General features: G+C 39.3%; 1 protein-coding gene across 3 annotated transcripts in view; it reads left to right on the top strand.

Annotated features, from left to right (window-relative positions):
• FBXW7 (F-box and WD repeat domain containing 7) overlaps positions 1-15859 on the top strand; it is a 325255-nt gene that overhangs the window by 153308 nt on the left and 156088 nt on the right. The gene's annotated exons all lie outside the window — the stretch shown is intronic.

The raw sequence follows: 15859 nt of genomic DNA, 5'->3' as shown, positions 1-15859 counted from the left end.
TATCTTTATTTTACTTCTAATGTAATTTAGCAATAGATTTGTTCCCTGTAAGCAGTTTGCGTAGTAAATTAGCCACCAACCCTATCTGTACATGTTTGAAAAGTGCCCCTAAAGTTCTGCGCTCATTAACTTGAGTTTTGTTGCTAAATGAATTCTCTGTTTGCAGCATAGGAAATAGGCAGACAGTCACAATTTGGCCTCATGACGGCACAAAACCCAAGCAGCTGATTTGGTCGCACACCAGACCTAAAGATTAATGCTAACGTTTTTTATACAAATTTATATTTGATTTGATAAGCAACTGTGTTAATATCTCTCATTAAGATCGTTTGTGTGGTTTAATTCTTACAAATAAGATATTGTACTATCTTTGTGTTGGCTTGTTTTAAATATGGTTGTCAATCAGTATTCCCTTTATATAAAGTGTTACGCACTTATGTTCCCTGTTCAGCAAATTCATGAACTATTCCAGGGGCACACTGGTCGGTTCTAGGATCCATCAGAGGCCAACAAATGCTTTCATTATAGAAGCAGTAATTGGGTGCCAGCAGTATGATTTAGGTTATGAGATCGGTCTGTTCTGCTTGTGTACATCTTGTGTATTAGTTATATTGAGCGTCCATCAAGCTGATGACTATACATGGTCATAGGGCACATAGTCTGCCAACTCCATTTTGTACTTCATTTCAGAGAAGCACCCACGCGTCTATTCTAAACATTGCATCGAACAGCAATGTGATATTCCTTTATTAAAGCCACCTTGTTTTTAGTGGAGAGGTAGTCAACAGAATTTCCATATACAGAAACATGTAAAATTATTTTGGTCTTCTTGAGGTTTGTATTGACTCAAACTATATGGGCATATATACAGATTCCCCGTACGAGTCTCTGCCATTAAATCTTCCTGGTACATGTGTTTTTAAGTTATAGGAAATGATTACCCACCTGGAAATGTTTGACGAATGTCATAATCACTGCTTTAAAAATATGTCCCACAACTTATGTCAGACCACTAAAGGGCAGATTTTAGTTACGGGTGGAGTAGCCCCCTAGCTTCTTACATATACATTTTTGTATACTCCAGCAATCAGATCTTAAATAAATCCCAAATCTGTTCTCTGCTTGGAAGTTTTTGTTGTTCCCTGGAACACCTCCTATTGAATTATCTTTAAAGTTGTTTTAGCGTTAGGTTTTCTTTTTCCTAGTTAAGTGAATGCATGCATTGCATGTAAAATAAAAAAGCACTGACTGACACGAAAGCAGGGAGATCTTTTCCCGATATATAGTTTCCTCTCCAGTATTCCTTTCAGCAAGGAGAATAGTGAGCAACAAAGTGGTGAACTCAGAATCAGCATAGCTTTAGAAGATCTCACACTACAGGAGTGCCAATTCACAGCCACGTGTGAGGAAGGGCACTGCTATTTTTCAAGAGTAATCCGAGGAAAGGGGTACATTTTTCAGGGTACTGCTTGTGCAAAATTAACATCTTTATATTTTCCTTCTAAGACAGCACATCTTGGTCCATTTAACTGAAAGATCCACTTTAACATCAATAAATAATAAATTCAACCATGAATGTGGAAACCTCCCATAATGGACACAGCAGGGTTGCACAGAACCAAGTCATAGATATAACAACCAACCAAATCTGGCAGATCAGATGATAGCTGCAAAAGTGGATATCTGCAATTTGGAAGAAGTCTGGTTGAATCTTGTGTTCTAAGTTGTACAGTATTAGGTTACGCAGCACAAGATTTATTCTGATGGCAAACTACATCATTATGTAGCGATGTTCACATGATAACCTAAAGGAGAATTGAGGGATCACAAAAGCACAAACATACATACTCATTCATATGACTGCAGCACTGGTGTAATGCTGCTGCAGTCCCCTTTCAGGTGAATTGGGGTCACAGGAGTGCAGAAACAAGTGCTCTCTTATGACCCAGAAGGGAAGTATGACCAAAAAAAGCTTTGGCCATACTACTTTTTTTCAATCGTACACTGTCAATGAAGGGCACACCGTGGAGATGTCAGCCTTATAGGGCATCAAACAAGATATTAATGGGAAATACAAAAACATAGTGATGCAGCATCTACAGTGAGAAGCAGTGTCCCATTGTAAAGGGGCTACAGCTCTACTCTCATAGATAACTACATTTCTCATACCCCCAATAGTAATTCCAGAAACCTTAATTATTATTAATTGTATTTCCAATATTTGTATTATGTGCACCAAAGTTAATTGGCAAGAAAGAAAGGAAGACAAGAAATTGGTAAAGGCTCCAAAGCAGGGTGTTTTGGATGTACTTTTGCAACCCTCATCTTGACATTTGTCGATGGATTTAATAAGCTTATGCCCTTGTAGGCAAATTAACATTTTCTACTCTGGTATTTTGTGTCTAAATATATTCCATCTTTCCATATTATGCTCTATATTCTATGTAAGAGGATATAAGGTTTCTATTCTGGTTGTTGCGATTTTCAGATTTGATGAATTATGTAATTAAAGCGATTGTAAAGTCTCATTTTGTTTGCTATAAAAATAAATTATACTTCCCTCCTCTGTGCAGTGGTTTTGCAGAGGGCAGCCCAGATCCTCCTCTTCTCGGGTCTCGACTGGAGCTCCTGGCCCCTCCCTCCTTTTTAGTGCCCCCACTGAATGCAGCTTGCTATGGGGGCACCCTTTTGGCACTCCCTTCTCTCTCCTGATTGGCTGAGTTTGATTGAGCCAATGGCGCCGCTGCTGTCTCTCAGCCATTTAGAAAGAGAGTGACCCCCGAATGAGTCCATGAGTGCCTCCCAGCTGAGGCACTCAAGGACATCACTGGGCAGAGAGGGACCTCAGGTAAGTGTTAGGGGGGCTGCTGCACACAGTAGGCTTTTTATCCTAATGCATAGAATGCATTATGATAAACCCTCTGACTTTACAACCCCTTTAAAGCAAGAAATAGACCTCTCTCTACAAGCTTGGAAAACTTTAACCGGAAGAGCAAAAAGATAGCATTTAACTAAATTATCTTTAAAGCTGTTCTTGATACCTACATCGTTGTTGGGTACCAAGTAACCCACATGGGTGGAAATGCCACAAAGCACCACATTAAGGACATCTCTCATTAATTCACTAATTTATTTTATATGAGGAAGTAGCTTCTCGGTACTAACAGTAGGTTGTCCATGCACATAAGACGATTGTCTTCAGATCCGACTGATAATCTCATGTATGTAGGAGACAGCAAAAACCTTCATCAAACAGTACTTGATAAAATATAGTGCCTGACGCCCCTGGCTGCACTCCCTTCTCATTTCAGGGGAAACATTTGCAAAAAAAAAGCATGAATACATTCTTATAGCCAACCTTTGTCCCCCTGTTCTCAGACCTCTTTGGACTCCTGAAATCTAAACTTCAGAATAAGGCTAAATACGTAATAGAGATATTTTGGAGCTTTTTCCCTTATTTTTTTTAAAGTATTCAACTGGGAGAAATGTACAAAAATGTGGTATACAGTAAGGTAAGAACATAAGAACTGGACGTACATTGAATGAGTATGATGAACAATTAAAGTTTTGCACAAAATAGTGGTTTCCTGTGGACATTAGTATTTTACAAATAAACCATGTATAATCAGATTTTTTTGTATCTGGAAAGATTAAGGAAGGAGTAGAACAATACCCTAGGTTTTCTCCATTTTTATGCTAGGGGAAGATGCAGGGGGGAAATTCTGAAAAAAAGTGAGCAGTATATGGAGGGAAGGGGACAGGGAAGGAGGGTTTGCATGGGGATGTGGGACAAGTGCGTATGATGGTAGTGAGCTGTGTGGGAAAGGGTGGTGAGCGGAAATTAAAAAAAAAAAGGAATAGGAGTGGGTATTTTGTCCATCAGGTGGATACTGGAAGACACCAAGTGTTTTCAAAGGTCTCCATGCAGATAGGCCTTGCCTCCTGCTAAGAATGTGAAGTCAGTCTAATAAAACCATTTGATATTTGATAGATGCCACATTCATACATATATATACTAGGGCCAATTTAGATGGGAACCAGTTACTAGCATGTCTGTGGATGTTTTGGAATGCAGCTAAGATATTGATAATGGTATAAAATGAAGTCCTAATATAGCCAGGTACTGAAGAGGAGGTCACTGTTACTAAAACAAAATGTCATGGCTCACTACGATTTTCAAACCACATGGCTGCCCTGGGCCCTCTCACAGCTTTTGTGGGGTCCCCAGTCCACATTATCATCACATGGGTGACCCAGCTTTTTATATATCTTTAACAGGGAAATGTGAAAGAAAAGCAAGAAAATGTCAGCTGCTATGTATGTTGCCAGTGTTCTCTACTTGGCATAATGATGCTGCAGTTACCAGAAATGTATAATCACTTTCTCTTGACTTTCTGACAGTACAATCATCATTCCCACAATTCACTTTAGCCCTTCAGCCCCTTGAATGTTTTGCATTATTAACATGACCTTTTGTTAAGCTAATGATGCCTATAAATGATCATACTGCTTAAGTGCCATATAAATCAGATGCTGTTTAAAGTAGTCTAGCATGTTGTGATTGCTATTCAATGCAACTCCTTGTGAATTATCATGGTTTCTTGATTAACACAAGACATAAATTGACATGACAAGAAATTGGAATAGTTTCCTAATTTTTTTAAAAAAATCTGCCCATTTGTTCTTAAGGCATTAAAAAAGATTCAAAAAGTCCGCTTAAAGCTGAACTCTGGGCAAGAAAATTACTAATATATATATATATATATATATATATATCCTCATACCTTTAAATAATTTTTTTTGTGTTTTAGTGCACAGTTCCCTTGGAAGTCAGAAATCCAGTCTTCTTTATTCCATGCGGAGCCCTCATATTTTGCTCCTAAGACCGGTGGCCTCTGTGCCTTCTATCCCTCTGGCCACCGGTCTTGCACAATCACTATTCCCCCGTAGTTCTCAGTAAAGTGAGCAGTAGGGTGATTACATCACCACTCACTACAGTGTTTGGACGCGATAATCTGAGTCCCAGTCTGATCTGCCTACTCTGCAGCATAGGACAGGAGCCTGATTAATCCCATACACACACAGTCCTGCCCACTTTGCCACCCATTCAGACTGTATATTGTCTGAGGACTATTTACTGTCTCATTAAATCAAGCTCTTATATACGCTGTGTTATTTTTTTTCTTTATTTGCTATTTTTTCCCCACGAAAGTGGAGGTACCCTTTAAGAAAAACTGCTAATGTGATTTAGATTAAAATCACACGTTGTGTACACAACTCGCAAATCTCATTACACAGAATTTTCTCTATCCTTGGGCTCCAGGAAGAGGGATCTATAAAGTGCTGACATCACTTCCTGTTATTGTGTCACAACATACTAAGACTACAAATCCAATTATGCCCTGGGAGTCTAAATGAGTGGCAGCATGGGTGGAACTGTGGGCTTGTATGGGATGAATCAAACTTCTGGCTTGTCCATCTAACTCTGCTGTACAGTGGGTGGATCAGACCAGAAGTCTCACACCTTTGGGTCCACTCACTGTACAGCATAGTTAGATGGACAAGCCAGAAGTTTGATTCATCCCATACAAGCCCACAGTTCCACCCATGCTGCCACTCATTCAGACTCCCAGGGCATGATGGGATTTGTAGTCTTAGTATGTTGTGACACAATAACAGGAAGTGATGTCAGCACTTTAGAGATCCCTCCTCCTGGAGCCCAAGGATAGAGAAAATTCTGTGTAATGAGATTTGTGAGTTTTGTACACAACATGTGATTTTAATCGAAATCACATTAGCAGTTTTTCTTAAAGGGTAACTCCACTTTAGTGGGGGGGGGGGGGGGGGGGAAGAAAAAATAATACAGGGTATACAATTGCGACACAAGAAATATTGTAATTTAATGTTATTAAAAATTACCTTTTCTTTTCAATCTGCAGCTGTTGTAATTTTCTGAAAATGCAATGCAATATGGCTACCTGGAGATGTTCTGTATACAGAATGTGTACTGACCACACCCCAGAAACATTTCCTGCTTGTGTGATTGGCTCACCAATTTTCCCAGAAGTCTGCACTAAGATACAAGTCCGATTTCTGGCATCCCCTGCAACAAAAATTTCATAATTGGTGAGATACTCCCAATAGGAGCACGTCTAAAGGGATGCTGACCCAGCAGTTTTCCTCATTCGAGCCCTGAACTTGCTGCAGCTGATTTGATAAATATATAACCACTCCCATTAGACTCACTCAGCACAGAGGAACAAACAGGGATTTCTTCAGAATACCAAAAGGTAGAAATCTGCAACAAAGTTTGGTAAAATCCTTGCAATGTACATGGATCACCCAGAGGGGAATGTTTTTTTTTTTTTTCTCAACAAAGGTGTTAAATTAACGCTTTAACTACACAGGGGTAATGTGCAATACGTTACATAAATGTAAGTAGGAAAAAAAACCTAGGAAGGGAGAGGGCACAAATTGTCCCATCACAGCATATTTATAAAAGCATACTAATATGTAACATGCTAGCTCACATAGAAGACTAAACCCTTGGAGAGCAGCTGGTCATTGACTGCTGAAAACTGTGAAGCTTCCACATGCTGACACATCTCTGCAGCTATTGCCTCTAACACAAATGTTTCATGCCCGTGCTTGTACCCTGATCCCATTGATGACCAAGGGGATCAGTGACCGAAGATGGTTTTAGTTAACTGATTTATAATCTAATGTAGTAGTGTTCAGTCTTTATTTATGCGAAATAAGGAGGTGGGGGGGGGGGGTAGAAATGTATCGATTTTCTTTGAACATGCATATTGTTTTTTTACCTGTGTATTTATTTCACATATTACCCTTTTTTAGGTCAACCATTAAAAAGTTAAAAAAATTTAAATAATTAAATTAATTATTGCGATTTAAAAAAATAAAATAAGAAAATTAAAAGTTGGTACGTTACCAGAAATCAAATTAAACAGAATAATAATAAAAAGCATTCTTACTTTACATGTGCAGAGTCAAATTGTGCTTTAGCTTATTTCCCTTAAAAGAACACAAGGTGGCGCTAGCGTATTTCAGTTTAAATCTGTCTTTTTGCAAAAGGTGCATGGTTCATTTGTGTTTTTTGGACTGTTCATCCTTTGAAATTGGGCATTTTCTTGGTAAGCTTTACTTACCCAGTATAGTGTTTTTTTTTTTTTTTTTTTTTTTTTACAATTTCCGTTTAAAATGTGTTTTTTTTTTTTTTTTAAACCGTCATTTTAGAATATGGGAGTCATTATTAATTACATACTTTTTTATTGTTTGTATAGGGCATCATTCTCACAGGACTTTATAATTTCCCCCTAAAGCAGAATTGGGTTGATATCCATTAATCTCCTAGAATTGGATTTCTCTACATTATTGCTCAGCTGTCTGCTACTTGAGCAATCAAGAGCCTGATCAATGAAATTAAATTCAAAATGCCTTACTCAGCCAGTCTTGCAAAGTAGCATTCAGTATTAAAGTTCACAATCTGGCAGTGCTGTCAATGTCACCTACAACATGAAATATCTCAATTAGAATACACCAAATGGACATTTAACATGATAGGTGCTTGACTTCCTGGGGACAACAATGCTTGTTACTCTGTGTGGCCTAATGAAAAAGTACTTTTAAAGCTTCTTTATCTGCAGAGATATTTACCGTTACAAGGTAAAGAGACACAGTAATGTTCAATTACTAATAACAACCAGATATCATCTCTTAAATGGTTGTGATGGGCTGCAAGGACTGCCAAGGGGTTGACCACACTATGCAGGTGCTTTATCTGCCATTTTTTAGGTATTGTGTACAATTTAAAGTGAACCTGTCAACCTTTTTAAATGGTTTGCTTTAGAACAGATAACACAATCTACCTGCTGTTACCTTTATTGGCCAAAAGAAACCTCCTGTTTGTGATTCTCTAGCAACTAGTTTCACTTTGTTACAATAGGCCTTACTTCTCTTCAGGATTAAAGTGTATCTAATCTTTAACCATGGCCGAAATCGGGAACCTGCACGGTCAATGATCACCTGTTGCCTCCCCCTCGGTGCTATAAATCACATAGTGCTGGAAGTCAGAATTCTGCATGAGTTTGTAAGGGAGTCACTCTGCTTTAAGGAGGCCATACATGAATTGAAAATCTAAATTCAGCCATTTCAGCAGCGACTGGCCAAATTTCGATCTATGTATGGGCAGTCTGGTTGTGCAGATCTATGAAATCTCTACAACCAGCCTGTCGGGTTTTTCCCGAATGATCAGTACCGTCGGCAGCATTGACCTGTATATTTTAATGGCGGGTAAGTCTCCCCACTCCCAGAATATGATAACTCAGCATGAGTGACCAGCCCCGCTCCCTGCACATAGGCTTTTTTTCTTAATGCATAGAATGCATTAAGATAAAAAAAAAACCTTCTGCCTTTACAATCTTTATTTATGGCCTGCCTTAGTAGGAGCTTATTTGCTAATGCATGGAATTTCTCTGGATACTGGTATATTTTGTCTGATCCAGTGGCATGCAGACTACAGCACCTAGGACCAAAAACAGGTTTTGCATCTGAATTCTTGGAAGCCTTTATTAAATTGGAGCATGGTACAGCCAAAGACTATAATAAAGCTTCTCCTTCAAAAATGTTCTGTATTTTTGCCCTTTTATAGATGAATTTTGGAATATAAAGGCGTTAGCTATATACCGTTTGTCACTCTATATTCTACTTTAAGACACAGATGGGAGTGAAGAGAGGTTTAGTACCTAAAGACCAAATTATGCACTTCACATACTTCTCTGGGATTTCCACGTGGTCTAGCTTCTCATATAGTACCTCTAGAACCTGCCTTGATCTAACAAGTAATATGTGTACCTGGTGATAAGCACATCCTTAAGGCAGAGCCACATGATAAAGAGGACCTGAATCCTGGAAGCTTTGCCTAATAAAACCGAGGACAGATGACAGGTCATCCGTTTTGTCTGTAGGCTTCCTGCAGATGATCGTTTCCTCTTTATGGACTTACTATGCTTTTTTCCGCACCGCGTGCAGGCAGCTATCTTTGTGGAGGGCAGGGCTTTACTTATTCCTGCCTCCCTGATGATTGAACATTCTATAACTGGAAGATTATTCAGGAAACTGCAAGAATTATTCACAAATCACCAATCCATAGACTAAATGAAATAAGCAGAAGGATTAATTCGGGACAGTTTCCTCTCCACCAAGTCTGAGACTACCTTTAAAGCTCACACTGCAGATGAACAGTTGTGAAGCTCACATGCCAGGAACTCTCTTATGTTTTTCAAAGAAATTCAAGGCATTGGGTACATTTTCAAGGCACAACTAACATTTATCGATGCTATAAGAAAGCAGATCTTCACTTTTTGAATTCACATCCTCATGTCCGCATTAACCCTATGTAGTGCTTCCATGTATGGGTACCCCAACTTTCTTTTTAAAGAGAGCCTGAACTGTGGAAGCTGTGCCAAAAAAAGGCTAAGGGCTAGTAAGTATTATTGTATGTGGTAATTCTCTGACCTTTATGCTATCACTAACTTACCAAGCCCCACACTGCGTCTCTGAGAGTAGGTGGCCATCTTGATAGTGTAGCAGGGCTTTGTTTCTTGCCTGCAGGTCCATAGGAACAGCTTTTATTCCTTGCCATTGGGCCCTAAGAAGAACTGTGAGCAGCACAGTAATTCCACAAATTTTATTCCAAGTCTTGTGAAACTAGCAGCCTAAGGCATGGTGCTTCTCACACTGCAGCTATACTTTGAGAACACTGTAGGAATGCCCAGGCAAAGTGTTCATTTTTCAGGGTAATGCTTAGGCACAAATAAAATTCCTAGATGTCTCCAGTAATGTCGCAAATATTTCCTTTTTGAGTTCAGGTACACTTTAAAATAATTTTACAGATATGCCATGATGAGATGTTTCTACTACCTAGGAAATTGGAATGATTCTTTCAGAGATAGTTTGAATCCTAAGCCCCTTCTGACTATTTCTTTTGATTACAAGCTTCCCATATTTAAATTCTATGCAGTGTCTTGGACCAAGCACTCCTGCCTCCTTAGATCAGTAAAAGGCTTTTCAAGTATGTCCAGAGTGACCTACATCTATGCGTGTGCATGTCATTTCTGTATTGTAAACAACCAATATCAAACACTTCTGCAGGCTTGTCTGCTGATCTCTGATTGCTTTCAAGATGATCTATTAATGAATAATGAAATGCACGCATATGGTGAATTTCAATTTACTAGTGGAAATTCAGCTTTGCAATCAACCTGTCAAACACGTACTGTGTTGTATGATATGTAGTGACTCACTGTGCCCGTTTAATGACAATAGAAAAGCAAGTGAACCCAGTAAGCTATGGGATTCTAATAAAGCCATATGTAAAGCATAACAAGTTTGAAATGTATTTCTTTTATATGAAATGCTGAATCTAATGTTCATTTATTTGAAAATGTCATAATATACAAATCGCTTCAAATAAAATACTTGAGTAACATAATTCTTTTTAGTGCCATATGAAGAGCGTATTATGATAAATTTGTTTCAAGTCTTTTGCAGCTCTACAGGAAATAGTGAAGACTGCAAATCTCCAGGCAAATCGCTAAATGCACAGTTGAAATGCATAAATGCTTACTGCCATAGGGTTGCTAATTCTGTACAGCCAATTTTGTGATTTACACACAATTTCCACACTACACAGCCAGTCACATGACCTATGTGAAGACCCTAATTCATTATCATCCTGAATAAAGTGGATCTTAACTGAAAGAAAGCAAGATTTTCTCAATTATAGTAAACATTTAGAAATGTTAATTATGCCTGAACAGTAGCCTAAAAAAAATCTATTTGTCTTGCATTCCGGTCGGACTGCCCCACACTGGGTTGAATGTGGCTGGCTATTAGACTAAGGACATCTAGTGGCTGATAAGCATACTACAGGGAAAATGTCTTGGTTGAAACTGAATGTTGCAGTTAAAGCTGATTTTTCTGTTAAGGGTCCATTCACACTAGCGCGACTTGTCAGGCGACTTGGTCGCCTGACAAGTCGCGGTGGGTCGCTCGCCATTGAATAGTACAGGACCTGTTCTAATAGGAGCGACACAAGTCGCTCCGACTTAGAAAAAGGTTCCTGTACTACTTTGGGGCGACCTGGAGGCGACTTGCATTGACTTCTATTATATGAAGTCTGTGCAAGTCGCGCCGAGGTCGCGGTGCACGCTGTACACCGTGACTTCACAGGTCGCCCCACCAAGTCGTGTTGCCCCAGTCTGAATGGGGTCTAAATCTTCTAATAGGCTATTGGTTATATTTTGTGTTTTTTTTTTTGGCTGGAATGGGAATTATTAAATTAGTGTTAGTTAAAGTTTTAACCTACTAAAGAGAAGGAAGGCTAAAGCTTTTTTGGTTGTACTGCTCTTTAGGGTAACGGGAGTACATTTACTTTTGTGCTTCTCTGACACAGAATTGGCTAGTAGCAGACTATTGCCTGTTATCAGCTGAATGGGCAGAGCTGCACCAGGCTCAGAAAGGATTCATACAACATTGCTGCGATCTGTCTGGCTATCTGATTGAGTGGTTGCTCCATCTTTCAGTGCGTGGGTGAGAGCCAGAGTTTGTTTTTCCCAGCTTCACCCCAGCCTGGTGCTCTAGTGAGCACTGGAGGAATAAAAGGCAATGACTGACCGTCAACTCTAATCTGCTCGGAGCAGATCAAAATGTGAGCGATAAGCCAGCATATCATAGCACAGAAAATTTATATAATAAAGCAAGCTGCGCTAAGTGATCAAAAATTGTGACTAATCTGAAATCACAAAAATATCAAATGGTGTAAACCGTAATTAGAGTGAAAAATAAAAAAAAAAAAGATGACAAACAAAAAAATATGAAAGGTAAATAAAGTCTGGTGCAAATCCACAAATCCCCTCAAAAGTGAGACACACTGTGAAAAATGAAATTGATGTGCAGTCCACCACAGGTGTTAATCCTCCACCAACATTAATCCTGCTCACCAGAGACAAGGTTTGGTATCAAGCCTGTAAATCACAGCAGGGAGCCAGTAATAACAGCCAAGATATATCTGGGGAGGTGACCAACTCAGGTGTAATGGCCGTAAGTGTCACCAAATGACCTCATCCGATGTCACGGTCCACAATAAAGTTAGCCAGCCATCATGCAATAGAACAATGGAGACTCCTTAGCGTGAAACCATCAACAATTTATTAAATATAGATATAAAGACATGCACTTACATAGATGCAGAGTATAAGCGCTAAAAAGTTAAAATCATAGCGTAGTTTTCACTCATAAATGATAATTATTTATTCACCATGAATGAATGTTTACTAAAAGTCACATTTACTGTTGGTTAATATGGTCCTTGGCGTTTGACATTACATTTAAATGTAAGTTCCTAACCGTACATTATTATTCTTGTTTATCCTCAAAACTAAAGTATCACTTGCAAAATTGAGCTGATAACTTGCAGGGCCAATACTTAAGCGCCCTAGTGCCTGCGAAACATTGTTAATTTTGTAGACTAATACTGTTTTAGTTGACTAAAATATGACTAAAACTAAAAGAATTGGGATGACTAAAACTAAAATGGCTTTTTAGTCAAAAGACTATGACTAAAACTAACCTGAAATTTTTCAAAATTAACACTGCACTACCACATAAGAATATGTAGGGGGCATCTACTAAGCTGCTAAAAGGAAATTAAGAAAAAGGCTTTTCTTATTTCTATATTGGTAATATATTCAAGTGATATGTGCAATGGCCTTACAGTCAAGAGGGTTTACAGTTTTTTGTTTTTTTTTATATCAAGTTGTACTTCTGCTTGTCAAAAAGCAATATGTTTGTTTATGAAACTTGGTTTTATTTATAAAGACATTCTATATCACAACGGCTAAGAGTCGGTTCACACTGATCCGACACGACTTCGGGCGACTTAGCCCCCATTCACATAGAGGCAACCTGTGAGGCGACCTGGTTGCCTCACAGGTCGCCGCAGGTCGCCTTCCATAGGGAAGCTGCGGACCCGTTCTAATTGGAGCGACACAAGTCGCTCCGACTTAGAAAAAGGGTCCGGAGCTTCTTTGGGGCGACCAGGAGGCGACCGCCATAGACTTCAATGGTATGAAGTCCGTGGCGGCCGCTCCGAGGTCGCGGCGCGCTGCTCGCACCGCGATCTCGGAGGTCGCCACCCGAAGTCGGATCGCCCCTATGTGAACGGGGGCTAATGCAGTCGCCCGGGCACCGCGACTTTGGCGCGGCTTGCAACGACTTCACATAATGGAAGTCAATGCAAGTCGCTTCGACTTTGCAAAAAAAAGGTGCAGGAACATTTTTCTAATTCAGAGCGACTTGAGTCGCTCCTATTAGAATGGTTCCCATTGCACAGCAAGGTCCGCTACTTGTCAGGCGACCAAGTCGCCTGACAAGTCGGAACAGTGTGAACCGGCAGTAAATCTGTGTCTGTAGTGCATGTTCAACACTTAATACCAGAAATAATAACATGTTATTGGATTTGTACTCCAGGAGTATATGAGTTTGACAATTTTAAAGAAATGCCTAAATAATGCATTAAAATTTAACTAAACCCATTAAATTTTAGACGACTAAAATGTACTAGAGATTTTAGTCGCCTAAAATACAATTAAAACTAAAATGGCCTTTTAGTCAAAAGAATAAAACTAAATTGAAATTTGATGTAAATAACACTGCTGCGAAGATGTATAGTTGTCTGGATATGGATGGCGCAGATTTAGAACAGTACTGAAATTGCAATACCTAGAAGTCTGTTTCTCTATGTAATAACATACATATAAAAGAAGTAGAAAGTGTGTTCCCTAATATAGATATATATATAATTTTTTTATCTGCAATGTCATCTTCTTTAGGCCCCTTTTACACTTGTGCAACCTAAAAGTCGTGCAATTTTACCACTATTTTGTTGCCGCGATTGTACTGCGATTTTGCCGTGATTTTGACTGGATTCAAAGCAATGCCTATGTCTATGGACCTCCAAAGTAGTGCAGGGACTACTTTGAAGTCGTTGCGACTTGAATTCATACAGATATGAACGGTACTCATTGCAAATCATGGAGTACAACTTGTCACGTGACTTTGCAGTCCCAAATCGCAGGTCAAGTCGCACAAGTGTGAAAGGGGCCTTAATGGCACTGGTTGAGTGCGCTACAAGGATTACTGTAAGAAAAGGGTGTTTCCTGCACTGCTGGCAGATGTTTGCCATACAGGGAACATGTGAGTGTTGTACATGTTTAGAGGTGTGAATAGCCCTCTGATTTGTCATTTCCCTGTCTGTCATTGGATAGCATGGAATGGAAAATAGGTTTATCAAGATGTATACTTGTTGAGTAACACATCTGATGCTATTCTTTCTATTCTGTAATCTAGTTGAAAGACATGCTTTGTATGATTGATAGGATTTTTCCCCAAACAGTATTGGGAGCATTGGTAGTAGGATTGTCTCAGTGTGCTGAAATGCTTCTGTTCAAATCCAAGAAGCCAGACTGCTATAGAAGGGAATTATAGTTTGAACCTAACATTGAGGCTTGTATCAAATAAAATATTAAATATGTAAAATATATTTTAGTGTTTGCACTGTCTTCCCAGCTTCTGTATGTTTTCAAAGCAGCAGGATGAGAGTCTGTAGCTCTGTACTGCTGAAAGGGGTTATACATATTTTTTAAATTGACATAATATGATTCCATCCATATTATAGCAGTGAGTAAGCAGTTTTTGTGTTTTCATTTATGACCACTAGAGGTCTCCTGTATATTTCCCAAAGGATTTAAAAGGCTGCTGGTAGCTGTATATTCACTAGAGCTGTATTGTATCATTTTCTATGTGAAGTATCATCACAGTAGTTTAGACTTGTTTAAAATACTGTAGAGGTTGCTTGTACTCTTTAGTTTTCACTTTTATTAAAGTTAAAATGTAACTGTTTTTGAACCTTCTGTTTAAAACTCGGTTACAGGCAAAATATTTAAGTGTTAAAAGAGTAGGGAATTTTGGTTAAATGTTTGAACTGTTACATTTTAATTTCAGCCTATATACCAGTGGTAGAGATTACTCTTTGCTTCTGGTCTCTGTTGTCAGAGGTAGAATGAATCATGAGATATTTGTTCAGTGTAGACAGACAACAGAAAAAGAATGCTAAATCTAATCCATGTCTTTATTGACCTTGGATCGTGCACTGGTCCAAATCATTTGGGGGCCGGGGGTTGGTGGCGGGGGGGGGGGGGGGGTCATTGTTTTTTAGGGGTTGGGCTTGGCCCCTTAGTTCCAGTGAATGGATCTCTTAAGGCGTCAGCATACCAAAACATTGTGGACAATTTCATGCTCCCAACTTTGTGGGAACAGTTTGGGGATGGCCCCTTCCTGTTCCAACATGACTGCGAACCAGTGCACAAAGCAAGGTCCATAAAGACATGGATGAGTGAGTTTGGGGTGGAGGAAATTCACTCGCCTGTGCAAAGTCCGAACCTCAACCCGATTAGAACACCTTTGGGATGAATTGGATGGGAGACTGCGAGCCAAGCCTTCTCGTCCAACATCAGTGCCTGACCTCACAAATGTGCCTCTGGAAGAATGGTCAAACATTCCCATAGACACACTCCTAAACCTTGTGGACAGCCTTCCCAGAAGAGTTGACGCTATTATAGCTGCAAATGGTGGGCCAACTCAATATTGAACCCTACAGACTAAGACTGGGATGTCATTAAAGTTCATGTGCGTGTAAAGTTAGGTGTCTCAATATTTTGGCATTATAGTGTATCTATCTATGAAATGCTGAGATGTTGACATGTCTCACTGTGAATAAACA

Source organism: Pelophylax lessonae (genome assembly GCF_965119305.1).
Source record: "Pelophylax lessonae genome assembly, chromosome: 1".
NCBI classification, from domain to species: Eukaryota; Metazoa; Chordata; class Amphibia; order Anura; family Ranidae; genus Pelophylax; species Pelophylax lessonae.
Note: the sequence above shows the minus strand (reverse complement) of the source record. Positions and strands in the feature narration are given on the sequence as shown.